The sequence below is a fragment of the Pleurodeles waltl genome, chromosome 7 (genome assembly GCF_031143425.1).
Source record: "Pleurodeles waltl isolate 20211129_DDA chromosome 7, aPleWal1.hap1.20221129, whole genome shotgun sequence".
Classification (NCBI taxonomy): domain Eukaryota; kingdom Metazoa; phylum Chordata; class Amphibia; order Caudata; family Salamandridae; genus Pleurodeles; species Pleurodeles waltl.
In genome coordinates this window covers 1,508,444,702-1,508,463,476 of record NC_090446.1, presented here as the reverse complement: position 1 = coordinate 1,508,463,476, position 18,775 = coordinate 1,508,444,702, and positions in this window count along the sequence as shown.

Sequence of the window (18,775 nt, the reverse complement as noted above, 5' to 3'; positions counted from 1 at the left end):
CTGCATTGTGTGAGGACTGTCACAGCTCATTCAGATGTAAGTGACCACTCGTCACTCCACTCTAGCTCAGATGGCCCATAAGGATATGCAGGCTGAACCCCTGATCCCTTTGTGTCACCATCTAGAGGAGATTCACAAACAGCCCAACTGTCAGTCTGACCCAGACAGGCAATCCACAAATAGGCAGAGTCACAGAATGGTTTAAGCAAGAAAATGCCCACTTTCTAAAAATGGCATTTTCAAACTAACAATCTAAAAACCACCTTCACTAAAAGATGTATTTTAAACTTGTGAGTTCAGAGACCCCAAACTCCATTTTTCTATCTGTTCCCAAATTGAATCTACACTTTAATGATATTTAAAGGCAGCACCCAGGTTGACCTATGAGAGAGGTAGGCCTTGCAACAGTAAAAGCCGAGTTTAGCAGTATTTCACTGTTAGGGCATGTAAAACACATCAGTACATGCGTCACCTTTAACATACACAGCACCCTGCCCAAGGGACTACTGGGGCCTACCTTAGGAGTGCCGTACATGTAGAAAAAGGGAACGTTTAGGCCTGGCAAGTGGGTGCACTTGCCAGGTCGAATTGGCAGTTTAAACTGCACCCACAGACACTGCAGTGACAGGTCTGAGCCATGTTTACAGGGCTACTTATGTGGGTGGCATAACCAGTGCTGCAGGCCCACTAGTAGCATTTGAATTACATGCCCTAGGCACCTCTATTGCACTTTACTAGGGACTTACTAGTAAATCAAATATGTCAATCAGGAATAAGCCAATTACACATACAATTTACAAAGGAGCACTTACACTTTAGCACTGGTCAGCAGTGGTAAAGTGCCCAGAGTACCAAAAACAGCAAAAACAGAGTCCAGTGCACAGTCAAAACATGAGAAGCAGAGGCAAAAAAGACAGGGGAGACCACCCCAAGGATGCCAGGTCTAACAAGAGACAAGATACAAGTAGGACAACATAAACTATGACTGCACATGTACTAACCTAACCTATGGCCTAAACAAATGTATGTATACATACATATTTATATATATATATATATATATATATATATATATATTTTTTTTTTTATTTTATTTATTTATTTATTAAACACAAAGACCCCCCTCCCAACCCCAGCCAATAAAAAAATGAAGAAAATCTTGTCCCCCACTATACTTAACCTAACCTATGCCTAACCTATGCTAGCCTAATAATATCCATCGAAAACCCAGTCTAAAACTATGTAAAATAGTGAAAGGGAGGGGAAGGAACTGGGAGGTTGTAGAACAATATAAGTTCATTTCTTCGTTTTCTTTAGTTTCTTTTTGATGTACCGCAACATCCTCCAGTTCTCTGCACTCTCCTCCTCCAATATTTCAAGTCTCGCTAAAATCTTGGCCATGTCCCATCTCATGTCTAGTACAAATTGGCTTGCAACAACTACAGCAGGTGGCTGAACCGGTGCCTGGCTCCTGACTGGTGCAGCAGACGTGGAGGGCCTTGGATCTGCTGATGTTTTTCCTACAGTGTCCTTGTGTGACTGTGGCTGCTATCAGGGTCCACCATGTGCAAACGCACACCATTCCCCAGATGCCTTCTCACTGCAGAACCTCCTTTCCATTACGCGGTATCCTACTTCCATCTCCATTATGTGCCAGTAGCGTTCAGCCCTCTTATGAAAAGCGTGCCTCTGATCTGGTGACATATTGGCAGCTGAAATATGAGGAGAGACATGTATCAGTTTCAGCATTGGGTGGAGCTTGTACAGACATATAATGTACACTGCAACTGCAGAAAACACATACAGTCCACCACACATTCCTCAACAATGACTTAGGGGGTGATTCTGAGCTTCAAGCGGGAACCGCCAGAAGACCGTCCCGCGGTCAAAAGACCGCGACGGTCATTCTGGGTTTCCCACTGGGCTGGCGGGCGACCGCCAAAAGGCCGCCCGCCAGCCCAGCGGGAAACACCCTTCCATGAGGAAGCCGGCTCCGAATGGAGCCGGCGGAGTGGAAGGGGTGCGACGGGTGCAGTAGCACCCATCGCGAATTTCAGTGTCTGCTAAGCAGACACTGAAATTTGTAATGGGGCCCTCTTACGGGGGCCCCTGCAGTGCCATTGGCATGGGCACTGCAGGGGCCCCCAGGGGCCCCACGACACCCCATACCGCCATCCTGTTCCTGGCGGCCGAAACCGCCAGGAACAGGATGGCGGTTTGGGGGTCGGAATCCCCATGGCGGCGCAGCAAGCTGCGCCGCCATGAAGGATTCCCCTGGGCAGAGGAAAGCCGGCGGGAGACCGCCGACTTTCCGTTTCTGGCCGCGGCTGTACCGCCGCGGTCAGAATGCCCAAAGGAGCACTGCCAGCCTGTTGGCGGTGCTCCCGCGGACCACGGCCCTGGCGGTAAAAGAATGACCGCCTTAATCTTCATCTATGACTATTTTCTACCAGCCATCTACAGTATCATGTACATGTCACTGGGATGATGGCTATCCATTGTTAACCAACAGGGCCCAGAGCTGATTGGACAAAATGGTCCATGATCAACATTTGTGCCATCAAACTGGTGCGGATCACGTGCCCCACCAAGTCTGGATTTCCTGTGGCTCTGTGCATAATGGGGGCTGTGCATGCAATTCATCACCTGGACACCCCTGATGAATCTTCAAGCCTTGCCCAGTCATCATGGATGCAAGGTGGGGGCCATATGATAGAAGGACTGGTATTTTTACACCGGCTATTCCAAGATTTGGTTAATCATCATTCATGTGTCCTGGTGTAAAACCTGGCTTTAGCATACATTACAAGGGGGCACACCATTGCCCATGATATTCCCACATGTACAACTGATGCAATGTCGGAGTTCCACCTGCAAGGAATTAATGAAAAACATTGCTTAGTGTAATTTGCACATATCAGTAAATGGATGGCATTGCCAAATTGATAAGCTGAGTGAGCAAGTCATCCTAGTGGTAGATCAGAGCAACTGACAAGCATCTATGATCAGTCAATCACACATAGGGGGTTATTCTAACTTTGGAGGAGTGTTAATCCATCCCAAAAGTGACGGTAAAGTGACGGATATACCACCAGCCGTATTACGAGTTCCATAGGATATAATGGACTCGTAATACGGCTGGTGGTAAATCCGTCACTTTTCCGTCACTTTTGGGACGGATTAACACCTCCTCCAAAGTTAGAATAACCCCCATAGTCTCAGATAATGTAGACCCACACACCTACAAACCATCACTGTGCCTGGCACTCCTGTGGTGCTTCTGACTGCACCATTTATACATGGCATTGTCATGCAGGTGTTTGTTAGTTCTACACCTCCATGACCATATGGGACTGCATGACACTGTATACTGCATCTGAGGGGCATGCGATGGTTGTTGCAGTGGCTATTCCATTGTGACACCCATAGCTTTTGAGCCTGCCCCAGATGTTGTAGACATCTACCTCATTGTCACAGCAAACTGACAAACAACTGCAAGGGGTTGTGTGGGTATTCCGAAGTGTTGAGGAATGCTGTGATACATCCTTTTCTGAAGTAAGTAATATGTGTGAGCCATCACAAGGCACACGCACAATCAATAATGTTATGGGAGTGTACTCATGTGAAAGTAGGTGTACCTTCCTGCACGTTGACTGATTGAAATCATGGATGCATTGCCAATAGTGTGTGGCCAGCCATTGCTGGCATGGTATAGCATTATTTGTCCAGGGAGAGATAAGAACATGGGTATAGACATATGTCTCAACACAGACAAACCTGCTCTGTGGTCCAAGGATGCATTTGTTGGTGCAAGTTACTGAGTAATGTTCCAGTGATGGAGCAGATGCAGGGCAGCCCCATACCGTCAGTTAGAAGCGGCAGACCTGTGGAACTAACTCAGCACATGTGTGTGTGGTAATAGACATAGTTTATGGTGTATGTGATACACAGTGTACAGGAAGAGGAAAGTGCTAGTAGTCTGGACCCAGTGCATTATCAAGCTCCCTTACATGGCCTTGGCCAATGACACAAAAGGGCCGATAGAACAACAGTGTTGCAGCACCAAATGCATCAATACAGTCCTTGTGGCCCTCAGTGCACCCCTTACCCCCGCCATGTGTGCACCTAATGAGAGTTAAGACACAGCATGATGCAGGTATGTATGTGTCGGTAAATGATGTACTCAGCAGGAGTTGCAACACAACAGATCATCACAACTTCTCTTGAGTACATGGGGGCCCATAAAATACATTTATATGCCCCCATATCACACCTGCTCTCAGCAGCCATTTAGAGTCCTTGAAATATGGAATTTAGGTATTTCTCATTTTTCCCAGTGGCTTATACATTTGCCTCCCAAACAGGTTTTGGGAGACTCTCCCATTCATGATGCATGGCGCAGGCCTCATTTTGTGCTGCTCAATACCGAGTTGCCCTATGCAGGCATCACAACACTTTGTAATGGCTGTGCAGGGGAAATGGTACATCTACCCTGCCTCAGCTTCATTATTGTACATTTGAATTACAGGCCTAAGGTGGCGCTGGGGCTCTTCATACAGGTAGCATACGACATGTCCAGTTCCATAACCATGACATGCAGTACTCAACCATATCTGCAACTGTCATGCACATGCAAAAAATGGACTTTGTATGGAAATGGGACACTTACCAACTGCTCCACCAATCTCAATGCCCCCTTGTATTGCTCAATGCTCCCTTGTATTGAGGTCTGCCCAACGGTGCTTCAGTTGGTGTTCGTTCCTTCCTGCACAAACACTCTTGTTAGGTGGGGGAGCACCTTGCCCCACAGCAGCTTCATTGCCTCTGTGGGGTAGCCTTGAATGACAAGACCACCCAGTACCAGCATCATGGGGAGGTAGTGCTGTACCAGCCATATAAAAACCCCCAGCTCATTGGCCGACATCCTGGCCACCCTCCCTTTCCCTGATATGTTGGACTACAAATGCAGTTCACCCAAAAAAACTCCCTACACCTACCCCAACAACTATACTACCTAAGACAAACACCCCACAATACATAGACAATAACAGAACACTTACAGTACAAAAGACAGGTTTAAAGACAAATAAAACACAACAGCTATAGGACATCGCACAATAAAAACTCCAAACACTCCAAAACTCCTACAGCACCAGCTCCACCCACCCTCACACAGTCACAGACAATAAGACTGTGAATTGAAAGTGAAAGTGGACACACTGTGCCATGTTTGCAGTCAGGATGTCCTGATTCATCACTTCCAGGGCCTGTGCGTCACGTTTCCAGTCATGCATCATTTTTTTTACGCATGACGGTCATGCGTCGATTTTTCCCCATTTTGTGTGAAATTGTCTATGGGCGTGCAATATACGTTCAGGGGCTAGGCATCTTTTAGCTTAGGAGAATAGTATGGTATACGTGTATGCATTAAAAATTTTGACGCATGAAGGTCATGGTTCGATTTTTCACCATTATGTGTGAAATTGATGGTGGACGTGTGATAGACGTTCAGGGGCTAGGCGCCTTTTAGCTTAGGAGAACTACATAGTATATGTGTATGTGTGAAAAATTTTTGACGCATGAGGGTCACATGTCAATTTTTCACCATTGTGCGTTAAAAGGCGTGTGAAGGTGTAATAGATGCTCAGGTCCCAGGCGTCATTTGACTGACAATTCAGAGTGTATATTTGATGCGTTTGTGTCATTTTTTTAACGCATGACGGGATTGCATGGAATTTTGCATTGTAGGCTTTGAGTGCACCCTGATTCACTTACCATGTCACATGGGTTGTGCTACAATGTTTTGTATATGGTATGGCTACATGTGCTTAACTATCCAGTAATGTCATAACAGTGATATTGGTATGTTGAATCCATAGGTTTGTCAATAAGTCTGCTGAATGCTATTACTCATACCTTATGCATATGTGCATGTGTAGCAACACTGTGTCCACATACATGTTGGCACATGTGTGCAATGTGTGTACATATGTGTTTGAATACTAATTTGTGGGAGTACTACATTGTTATTTCATATATACAAATGTACACGTACCAAAAACACAATATTCATGATGTCCTATGTCCAACACATGGTAAGGCATGTGAAAACCATGGCAATTTGTATTCACAGTATGCAGTGGACTAGGATTGGGTTGACATCACGTTACGCCTGACAATTTGCATGTCTGCATGTGTGTCCACTCTGTGGAGTGTTATAGAATTTTACTTCATGATGCTCTGCTACTTGTGTGACATATGGTTCCCCATGCATGTGTAGTGTCATTTCTGTAACATATGACCACAGTGGTGTGATCATGGGATGTGAAACTTCATATTACTATCTTCCTGCATGAACACATGTTGGCATTTGACAAATGTATGTGTAGTCACATCAGTTCCACCTATGTTTCCATATGTTAGAACGCATGTGAAGTTCATTTCTTTCACTCACTAATGTTGTGATACCTATGCCCTTACTTTTGTGCTAGGTTGCCTTTTGTTCAGAATCCATACACATTACCATGCCTGAGCCATTACAGTGGTACTCGTGTGCTGAGATATGTAGTATATGTGTACGTGCCCCCAACTAGGCACTCACATTTGTCCACATCATGTTTATTATGACTGTCACATACAATGGCATACCACTGTCTAGCAGTGTTGCAGTATGGCATAGATGCCAACCTTCTTATCATCGTAACTGTGTGAGTTTATATGGCAACACAAACCAATGGTTGCATGTGAAGGGGCAGGTTAATGGAGCTCAAGTTTACTCAGCCCCCTGTGCACATGCATCAGGCCCCTGTTAATGTCATACGTTTATGTAGCTAGAGCACTAGTGTGTGGGTTTTTTGAGCAGGGATCTAGCCTCTTCATGATTGCTACTCAGCAGAACTATGCGCACTCACCTGCAGACAGACACTTGCACAATTGTGATCAAACAGGCCAGGATATCACATTTTCCTCTGCAGTACTTGATGTCAGTATTTTCCTCTCATGTACAGAGGACTGGGAGCTTGCACGTGTAGAACATGTCTCATTATTTTATGTCCCTGGTTGTTTCCATGGGCAGCTTGTTTAGGGGGTTGTATATCTGTTGTGACTTCAGTTTTGGGAACGTGTCAGAGCACAGAGGGTGTTGTCTGTCACTGCCTCCTGTCATGGTGGCATGCGATGGGCAAATACCAGTGTATAGTAGTGGCAAATATGACTGGGTTATATACTGACCAGGCCACCCTCTCTGTACATATGTTAAATGTTGACATGTAGACATTCATGTATTGCATTCAGTATTGGTCTATGTGTGTTCCTTCTCCATGTTTTTCCACATTAATGGTAAGGTATGTATTGTCTCCTACATTGCTCCCATTCTTTAGGCTGCTTGCACTTTGTACACATCTTCTACAGCAACATTGTCTTGTCATACATGGACAGAATGCAACATGTGACATGTGTAATTTGTAGATGTACACATCTCCTACTACTGGCTACTTGATATTTACCGTCCTATTGACAATATTTGTGAGATGTAATGAGTGCCACGCATACATGACATTATAGCTGCCACAGCACTTGTGTTGTCTCCAAGTGACCTCCTGTGTTGTATTTGCAAGTATCTGTGGGTATCTCTCAGCTGTCCATCCCCATCCTATGTTGTACATGGGTATGCATTTCTTCCAGCATGCCACAACCTAGGTAACTCTTACCATGACTGAATGAAGTTGAGGTGTGAAATCATCTCAGTGCTGTACTTAGCATTAGCCAAATGCAACATATATGGCTAGGTTTACCCCCACTCAGTTTAATGATGGGTCTCTTACATTTTTAAACAATGCTGGACATAGTTGCACATCCCACTCCTGATTGCGATGTTGGAGCACAAAACATGTATGGGATAATTTGTTCATGTTGCTACCATGCACTTGTTATGTCATGTGAGTGACAATGAGTGGCGTGTATTACTATGTGCTGTGTGATGTTGTTAGACAGAGCATACTAGGTAAACATGCTGACACATGTTAAGCTTTGTTGATACCAGCAAACCCGTTGCTACCTAGGACATACACCAGTACATCAGTCTTCACATTTATCTGAATTTGCTGTATGGATGTGTCAAGAAAGCAGATTTGTGTAACAAGTGTGCATCTTATGTATGTAGGGAGTGTAACACACTCTGCCTACATTCCACCCAGACTAACATTGGGTGGTGCATTGTCTCATTAAATTCTTAGATCCTGACAGTGGGTCATGTGTTTGGAAAGTGATTCTGCACCCACAGCTGCTTAATTTGTCTGGTAACCCATTGCACACTCCACAGCCAACGTGTGTGTGTGCCATACGTGAGGTACAGTCCCCCATGTGTCAGGGTTGTGCCCCATGGCAGTGCCAGGACATAATCACATGGATACACTGTGCAGGCTCTATATCTGACATTGGTTACAATCCCAGGACAATTACTGAAGGACCATAGTTTCCTATGATGTCCCCCCATTGTCACACATGTACCCTGCAGGCAAAGTAGCAATCACCCTGACATGTGACAGTGTTCAGTTCCAACATTAATTGAACTCCATTGGTTCACAGCTCCTACTTTATGTATGCCCCCTTACATATATCCTGTTTGGCATTGTGTTGTTCATGGGGAATGGGCTAGGAATTAGCACCTTGGCCACTTGACTGCACAATATATGGAGTGGTGCATGGACCTAGACCTACAGGAGTGACATGCCCATGAATTGCATGTCACTGATATGTGAGACAGAGGCAGTAGACCCTCTTACATCACAAATGATTTTGCTACCATACTTGTAACTTTTGTGTTTCTTACCTGCTCCCTGAGGTTTGAGTCACATTCCAATTTTGTTAGTCCAGTCACTATGTATAGGAGTTCTCAACAATGTGGAGTCTCCTGCAAACTCCTGCAGCAGTGTTCTGTTGTTCCCCCTCCAAATTATCTGCTCCATCATTATCCTCCTCCTCATTGAAGACATCAACCAGTCATCCCAAGGGACATTTCTTCTGACACAGATGTTGTGGAGGATTGCACATGCCAGTATGATTTTGCATACGAGTTATGGAGCATACAAGAAGCTTCCTCCTGTCAGGGCCAGGCACCTGAACCTTGATTTTAGTAGCCCAATTGTCCTCTCCATCACATTGTGTGTTCTTCTGTGCCCTTCGTTGTAGGCACGCTCTTCCATCACTGTGGGATTGGCAAATTAAGTCATTATATGCTGTAACCTTGATCAGCTGCAAAGGAAAGAGAGAAGATGTGTGGTAAAGCTTGATAGTGGTTTGGAACATACCATGGCAGTTGTTAGTTGTAGTTGGAGTCGTGACTGAGACTTGCTTGTGTTATAGTGTATGTTCCTGTTCGTGTGAAATGGTTTCATTGGACTGTGTTGATGGACAAGATAATCTTGGGTAGTGGCTCAAGGACCTAGGAATTATTATATTGATTTCAAAATGATGGTTATAATTTAGCAAAAATGTGTTGTGCAGTCCATATTTGAAGCAGTGCCCTATTGTTAGATGGAACCTACCACCCCCTTGCACCACAATTGAGTCAGATGTAGCGACACATTAGTAGTCCTACAAAGCCAGAGTGTGCCGTCCATGTTACCATGTGGCACTACGCATGCAGTGTGACACTTAGGCCCATATTTATACTTTTTGACGCAAAACTGCGCCAGCGCAGATTTGTGTCAAAAATATTACCGCCGGCTAGCGCCATTTTGGTGCGCCGTGCGGGCGTCATATTTATACTTTGGCGCACAGCAGCGCAAACAACAGGTGGGAGTCATTATTTTTGACGCACACCGCGGCGTCAAGTCGTAAAGGAAAACGACGTTAACGCGGTGGAAATGACTGTGGGTCGATTTACGACACCGCAAACCGGATATGCACCGTTTTTTTTTACGCAATAGCGTCAAAAAACCCAGCGAACACAGCCATTTCACCAGAGGAGAGCCAAAATGGATCCCAGATGCCACTACAGACTCCAGGAAGAAGACAGCAGACCAGGAACCAGCCAGGAGGACCCACACAAGAACCAGGACACTTTTAAGAAGAAAAGAAAGTGTCGCTTTAGTGCAGAGGAGCAGGAAATTCTGGTTAAAGAGGTGACGGAACACCAGCACCAACTGTTTGTCACATCAAAGTTGCCAATCAGTAGGAGAGAGGCCATATGGCAACAAATTGTTGACAAGATTAACAGTGTGGCTGAAGTACGCAGAACAGTCATCGAGTGCAAGAAACGCTGGCATGACTGCAAGCGCAGGACCAAGGAAAAGATGGCCAGGAACAGGAAGGCAGCACTGCAGACTGGAGGTGGGAGTCCTGCACCACAGGAGGCCCTGGACCACATGGAGGAGATGGTCGCAGCCGTCATCCCTGAGGAGATCGTCACAGGGATTCAAGGACAGGACAGCGCAGACTACCAGGAGACAACGCACATGCAGGGTAAGTCGCATGGGGAATTAAAATGCAATAATGTCATCTACAACCGGGGGGGATACTGACCACTAAATGCATGGAAGTCATCTAATACATGGAGTGGCATGGGTAAAGGGGCACGTCAGGGGGGCATGGCCCGTTCTGAGAAGACCTGGGGCACACCATTACACAACACCAACAACAGTCCCTTGGGGGCATGCTGTCATGCCAACGATGGAGCAAAGGGAAAGCCACGACAGGAGGGAAGGCCACTAGGTCAAACTGACATCCTGGCACACGTCAGCCAACATACCCCCTACATTAACTAGGGCCCTATTAGCAATCTTCTAGCCATACCGACAACTGGAATGTAACTGCGACAACAGTTGCCACTACCACCTCTGCTCTGTGTGCAGCTCAAGTAGCCAATGGCAGTAACCTCCCCATGGATCATACACACCTAATGTAGGAAAGTAGCATCTTGCCTGGCATGTTACCCCCATATTTCACTGTATATATGTTGTTTTAGTTGTATGTGTCACTGGGACCCTGACAGCCAGGGCCCCAGTGCTCATAAGTGTGCCCTGTATGTGTTACCTGTGTTATGACTAACTGTCTCACTGAGGCTCTGCTAACCAGAACCTCAGTGGTTATGCTCTCTCATGTCTTTCCAAATTGTCACTAACAGGCTAGTGACCAATTTCACCAATTTACATTGGCATACTGGAACACCCTTATAATTCCCTAGTATATGGTACTGAGGTACCCAGGGTATTGGGGTTCCAGGAGATCCCTATGGGCTGCAACATTTCTTTTGCCACCCATAGGGAGCTCTGACAATTCTTACACAGGCCTACCATTGCAGCCTGAGTGAAATAACGTCCACGTTATTTCACAGCCATTTACCACTGCACTTAAGTAACTTATAAGTCACCTATATGTCTAACCTTTACCTGGTAAAGGTTGGGTGCTAAGTTTCCTAGTGTGTGGGCACCCTGGCACTAGCCAAGGTGCCCCCACATTGTTCAGGGCAAATACCCCGGACTTTGTGAGTGCGGGGACACCATTACACGTGTGCACTATACATATGTCACTACATATGTATAGCGTCACAATGGTAACTCCGAACATGGCCATGTAACATGTCTAAGATCATGGAATTGTCACCCCAATGCCATTCTGGCATTGGGGAGACAATTACATGATCCCCCGAGTCTCTAGCACAAACCCGGGTACTGCCAAACTACCTTTCCCGGGGTTTCACTGCAGCTGCTACTGCTGCCAACCCCTCAGACAGGTTTCTGCCCTCCTGGGGTCTAGCCACGCTTGGCCCAGGAAGGCAGAACAAAGGACTTCCTCAGAGAGAGGGTGTTACACCCTCTCCCTTTGGAAAAAGGTGTTAGGGCTGGGGAGGAGTAGCCTCCCCCAGCCTCTGGAAATGCTTTCATGGGCACAGATGGTGCCCATTTCTGCATAAGCCAGTCTACACCGGTTCAGGGATCCCCCAGCCCTGCTCTGGCGCGAAACTGGACAAAGGAAAGGGGAGTGACCACTCCCCTGACCTGCACCTCCCCTGGGAGGTGCCCAGAGCTCCTCCAGTGTGCTCCAGACCTCTGCCATCTTGGAAACAGAGGTGCTGCTGCCACACTGGACTGCTCTGAGTGGCCAGTGCCAGCAGGTGACGTCAGAGACTCCTCCTGATAGGCTCCTACAGGTGTTGCTAGCCTATCCTCTCTCCTAGGTAGCCAAACCTCCTTTTCTGGCTATTTAGGGTCTCTGCTTTGGGGAATTCTTTAGATAACGAATGGAAGAGCTCATCAGAGTTCCTCTGCATCTCTCTCTTCACCTTCTGCCAAGGAATTGACCGCTGACTGCTCTGGACGCCTGCAAAACTGCAACAAAGTAGCAAAGACGACTGCTGCGACCTTGTAACGCTGATCCGGCTGCCTTCTCGGCTGTTTTCCTGGTGGTGCATGCTGTGGGGGTAGTCTGCCTCCTCTCTGCACTAGAAGCTCCGAAGAAATCTCCCGTGGGTCGACGGAATCTTCCACCTGCAACCGCAGGCACCAAAAGACTGCATCACCGGTCCTCTGGGTCCCCTCTCAGCACGACGAGCGTGGTCCCTGGAACTCAGCAACTCTGTCCAAGTGACTCCCACAGTCCAGTGACTCTTCAGTCCAAGTTTGGTGGAGGTAAGTCCTTGCCTCCCCACCCTAGACTGCATTGCTGGGTACCGCGTGATTTGCAGCTGCTCCGGCTCTTGTGCACTCTTCCAGGATTTCCTTTGTGCACAGCCAAGCCTGGGTCCCCGACACTCTAACCTGCAGTGCACGACCTCCTGAGTTCTCCTCCGGCGTCGTGGGACCTTCTTTTGTGACTTCGGGTGAGCTCTGGTTCACTCTTCTTCGTAGTGCCTGTTCCGGCACTTCTGTGGGTGCTGCTTGCTTGTGAGTGGGCTCTTTGTCTTGCTGGACGCCCCCTCTGTCTCCTCACGCAATTGGCAACATCCTGGTCCCCCCTGGGCCACAGCAGCATCCAAAAACCATAACCGCAACCCTTGCAGCTAGCAAGGCTTGTTTGCGGTCTTTCTGCACGGAAACACCTCTGCAAGCTTCTTCACAACGTGGGACATCCATCCTCCAAAGGGGAAGTTCCTAGTCCTCTTCGTTCTTGCAGAATCCTCAGCTTCTACCATCCAGTGGCTGCTTCTTTGCACCCACAGCAGACATTTCCTGGGCATCTGCCCACTCCCGACTTGAGTGTGACTCTTGGACTTGGTCCCCTTGTTCCACAGGTACTCTCGTCTGGAAATCCATTGTTGTTGCATTGCTGGTGTTGGTCTTCCTTGCAGAATTCTCCTATCACGACTTCTGTGCTCTCTGGGGAACTTAGGTGCACTTTACACCTACTTTTCAGGGTCTTGGGGTGGGCTATTTTTCTAACCCTCACTGTTTTCTTACAGTCCCAGCAACCCTCTACAAGCTCACATAGGTTTGGGGTCCATTCGTGGTTCGCATTCCACTTCTAGAGTATATGGTTTGTGTTGCCCCTGTACCTATGTGCTCTCATTGCAATCTATTGTGACTGTACATTGCTTGCATTGCTTTCTATTGCTATTACTGCATATTTTTGGTATTGTGTACATATATCTTGTGTATATTTGCTATCCTCATACTGAGGGTACTCACTGAGATACTTTTGGCATATTGTCATAAAAAATAAAGTACCTTTATTTTTAGTATATCTGTGTATTGTGTTTTCTTATGATATTGTGCATATGACACCAGTGGTATAGTGGGAGCTTTGCATGTCTCCTAGTTCAGCCTTAGCTGCTCTGCTAAGCTACCCTTTTCTATCAGCCAAAGCTGCTAGACACCTCTTCTACACTAATAAGGGATACCTGGTGCAGAGTGTAAGTACCCCTTGGTACTCACTACAAACCAGGCCAGCCTCCTACACCTAAATTAGGGGGTGAGGATGACAACTGCAACAATCCCCAGAAACAAGACAAAGGCCGCAGTACTCTTAAATGTCAATGCCCATAGTTGTCGCAAACATCAGCCAATGTAAACAACAATAGGAGCTACACAGCACTAAGGACACACCCATGCTGCATATGTCAGTGTCCATCCTGTGCCTGGGTAACAAGGCAACATCCCAAATGTCATACTGCTCAGACAACAACATTGAGGAGGGGACACATGTAACTGGTCACTGAAATACACCTGCACAGTCAGAGGATGAAATAGGACACTGATACGACTATCAGGGCAAGCAATGTAACACACATTCCCCAACATCAGCAGGACACATTAACAATGTCAACATCCATATCGGATCATAACATTGCCATGCATAGGATATGCCACATGTCAATGACATTTAAGTGGATGTGAACGATCAGAGATTGGGGCAGGACTAGATTGTTAAGTGTGCTGCCAGGGCCATCAGTACACCCACAGCCGTTGAAAGGTCTCACCATGAGAATGGATGTGCACAGAGGGTCGAGTAGAAAAAGAAGGTGGCAATTCTCTATTTGTCATAAATCAACACCTAGAGGCGATGAGGCTGACAAGTCTGATAACTCAATAACATACATGTGACACACAGGTGGGCCATAGGCCTGGAAGAATGCCCATCTGAAGGACTGGTGAAATTAACACAAAACAAGATCACAAAGTGAATTCATCAAAAGGCAGGCACGTCACATCAAAATTGCCACAACACATACACACTAATTGTATTGTATTTGTGTCATTTTTTTTGACGCACAGACGTGAATATTAACCTGCATCCACATAATGATACATGGACTGTACAAATATCTAGATGTGGGTTAAATTTCACTCCTGTGCGTCAAATAAAATGACGCAAATACAGTTTTGGTTGTCAAAAAATGACGCACAGCGCTAGGGACGTCAAAATTACAGTGCATTTACTGGTTTTTGGCATTTGTACTTGTTTTTTGGTTATTTTACATTTGGAACACATCAGAGATTGGCTAATTGAAGACAGTATGGTGTTGATGGTGTATGTTCACATGTGTGACATCATAGTGCAGCGGAACATGATCCACTACACCCTTCACAGTATTTTTACAGTTGGCTGACGCAATAGATGGTCATAAGTGTGGCCTACATATATGTGTTGCACAAATTGTGCATGTTTGGCATAAGGAGAGGATAGCAATGTGACGCACATATGTACAATACCTAAATGCCTTTGGCTCAAAGTGTGTGCTTTGACAATTAATGTGTTGGTTGACCAAGTGTGTGTGTGTATCACATGAAGCATAATTGTACATATGGTTGTATGAATGTGACGTCCATGTGTCCAATCCTTAGATGCAAGTCAAATTGAAAATGAGCGAGGGATTGTGTTAGTCATACATGTAACAACACCCGTAAAGTGTACTTCCAAGTTTTAGGAGACACCACATGTGACATAGCATGCACCAGATGTATGGCAAATGCTTGTTCATGTCAATGGTCCACATTTTCTACATCCTATGTCCTAGAGTATTGGTAAGAGCTTCCTAGGCACTACTTGGAGAATCCCACAGTGAGTCATACACATGCATTGAGGAAGTGGGTACCATGTTGTTTGCACAAACAGACACGGGTGAATCTCATATGTATGATGACACCACAGTTGAGGCCATAGAAGTGAGCCCCAACTATCAAGTGGCTGTGGTGGACCAGCATACAAGACAGCACGTGTCCACTTATTTCCAGTGATCAATTGCACATAGGTGTCTTGTTCATGTGTGTGGTCCAATGATGATCCTGTAGATTGTTTGGGGTGTAATTTGTCACAATTCGGTCCAGGACTCATCATGAGTCAGTGGCAGCTATTCCTGTATCTACTGAGTATCCTTGGTTGATCAATGTGATTAAAGTAGATGTAGACATGTGAACCAACATGTGGATGGTCCCACCCTGTCACTAAAGACGTGTAATGAGACAGTCAACAGGGCAACCTTGGTGTGCTGAGTGAGATAATGTCTCAGGTGTCATGTTCCGGCAGGTGTCATTACAACATTTGTACACAGGTTGGCCTCTGCAATTCCCACTGCATCTGGGAACATCATAGCCTCTGTGCTGAATATTCTCGCAGCTATTCACCACACACGGCCCATCACTATGTTGTGCTCACTGTGATGCTGTGTGTGAACTGTCAGGGTCCTGACATTTGTGTATTATTCATGGACATTATCAGAGGTTGCTGGTTGTGCTGAAAGCCCCGTACCCAATCCCTGCCTACGGCCCTGGGGCACTGTCACACTTTGTCATTCATGCATAAATGCAACCCAGACAAGGGGGGGGCCATGAATTTTGCTTTTCCAAGAGGATGTAACTCAAATGGTACAGTTAAAAGGCAGATGATGCTATACAATGTATTTGGGTATGCATGGAAGAAGACAATGCTGCGTGTCCTGATGAATGAGAGGTTTGCTAACTCAAGTGTGGTACATATGTAGACACAGGGATACTTTAGTGTGACGCACAGACAGTTGCCAGTCAGGCTGACAGAATGCAAGGTGATTCAGGATCCAGTTACTTGACAAGTTACGTAATCAGTGGTCTGACTGAGACTGTTTGGAGGACAAACTAGACAGTTGATATGTCAAACTGTGTACGTCCTGTGTTTTTGAAGGTGACAAATGAACCCAAGGGCTGTGTTACACGGCTTAATTAGTATCAATGCTTGACGGTGTATTTGACATAATGGCAACTCCTATGCTGTTCCAGGCATCATCAGGGGCAGTGCTTTTTTAAATGGGTGGTGTGCATGGAGGTGATCACAGGTGTGGGCTGCATCTGTTTCTCACCAGTCCTGTAGGTGAGACTTGCATTCTAAGGGCCAACAGACATTTTCAAAAGGGGAAGCAATCTACATGTGCTAACAGGGCTTTGAAACTAGAAGACAGTGTATAAATTGACCTGACGTCCTTGCAGTCAGATGTTCTATGACAATGGCATACCATAGGAAAGGGTGTAGCACACTGGTTTGCTAATGTTGGTCTGTGTGTGTAGAGGAGGTAATATCAGGGTACACATCTTAGTATTCCAGGGACCTCTTCCGACAGGTGGGTTGTGACCAGGTGCATGGGTGTGTCATGAGTTAGGAAATGGGCTGACATGTACATGGAATGTCATGTGCGCAATGCATGTCATATGTGTGGCTCTTGTGCTGTCTATGTTCTGCTTCTAGGGAACTCTAGTCACAGATAGTCCTTGCAAATATTGGATGCAATTGGACTTACTGCTGTCAAGGGTCTGGTCAGGCTTTCCTGTTACTGATGCCAAAGCACATTGACTGCCTCATGTATGAGACTTGTTTTCCCCTTATTAAGTGATGGTGTCTTAGTTGTGTGCCATATGCTGTATTGAACCTTGCTTTCAACATGTATGTGTGAAATAGTTGTGGTCCTCTGCTATTGGCCTTCAAAGGAGATATGTACATGATATATGTCATTAAGAGTGTGTGTGTATGTGACCATTGTATGTTAGGCATCACATTAGCTCTGGGATGTTCCGTGTCCTACTCAGTATCTCAGCAATGCTCCATGAGGCAACACTCTTATTCTGATAAGTAGAGATGAAGGTGTGCAAAAAGGAATAGCCAGACCATGATATGGTGATTAGAATAGGTGTTTATTTCAATTTGTAAACTAAAGTGGTGAAGGTGATCATATTCAGAAGAAATTATTTACAATCTGTTGCCGCCTGCATATACCAGCGGCTGTGTTCTGTAGTTCCCCCTCCTGTTGCAGGCCAGCACCTTCCTCTTCCTCCTCTTCAGGCATGTGTGGCTCTGGTTCCAGGAGGGGAATGTTTCTTTTGATACAAATGTTGTGCAATATTGCACATGTGAGGATGATCCTACAGACCATCTCGGGGGAATATAGGAGGCTACCACCAGTGATGTCGAGGCAGCGGAACCTTGACTTGAGGATGCCGAAGGTCCGCTCGACAATGCTGCGTATCCTCCTATGGGCGTCGTTGTATGCACGCTCTGCAGGGGTACTTGGGTTGCCAAATGGTGTCATAATCCATGGCTGGATGCAATACCCCTGATCAGCTGCAAGAGAAAATGAATGGGATCATGTTGATGTAGCTGGCACTATTGAAAAGAGCTTTCATGGCAGTAGTTGTCTTGTGTTGTCTGTGACTCTTTTGTGTACTAATGTGGCATCCTATGCTTGTAGGCTGTACCATCTGCATTGTGTTGTTTCCTTGGCTGAACGAGTGTTTGTCTGCTAACCGTTTGTCAGCAGTATGTTTTGGGATTTGCAGTACAGTGTGCCCTCCCTAGCATTGTGACTTGTGATACAGGTGTCCGTGTGTCTTCACTGGGGGTGAGATGATAGTTCCATGCACAGTTAAAATTGAAAGTGTTGTTAACACGTTCATATCAAAGTACCCTGGACATCCCATAGCTTGAAACTTATGCAATGGATTAATGTAAAGGTCATTGGGACACTTACAATTTGCAAGGTGACATTTAGGCAACCACACTCATTGACGTCTTAACATTAGGCTGTACAGTAATTTCTGATGTGTGACAGGTTCAATGGTGACTTAAGAAACATGGCTAGTGATGTCACGTCCTCAGTGTGTTCCTGTTCACATGTTGCTGTTGTGGTGTATGTGCTGTGTGTCCTAGAGGGTTGATATGCAGTGTGTATATAAGTAGGTTTTTGTACTTACCAACAAGTAGTCCATTGCCATACCGTCCATCCTGGAAGTGTTCATTGATGGTGCAGTGACAGAAGATGTATGAGTCATGGACACTCCCAGGATATTTAGCCACGATGTTGGTGATCAATCCCTGG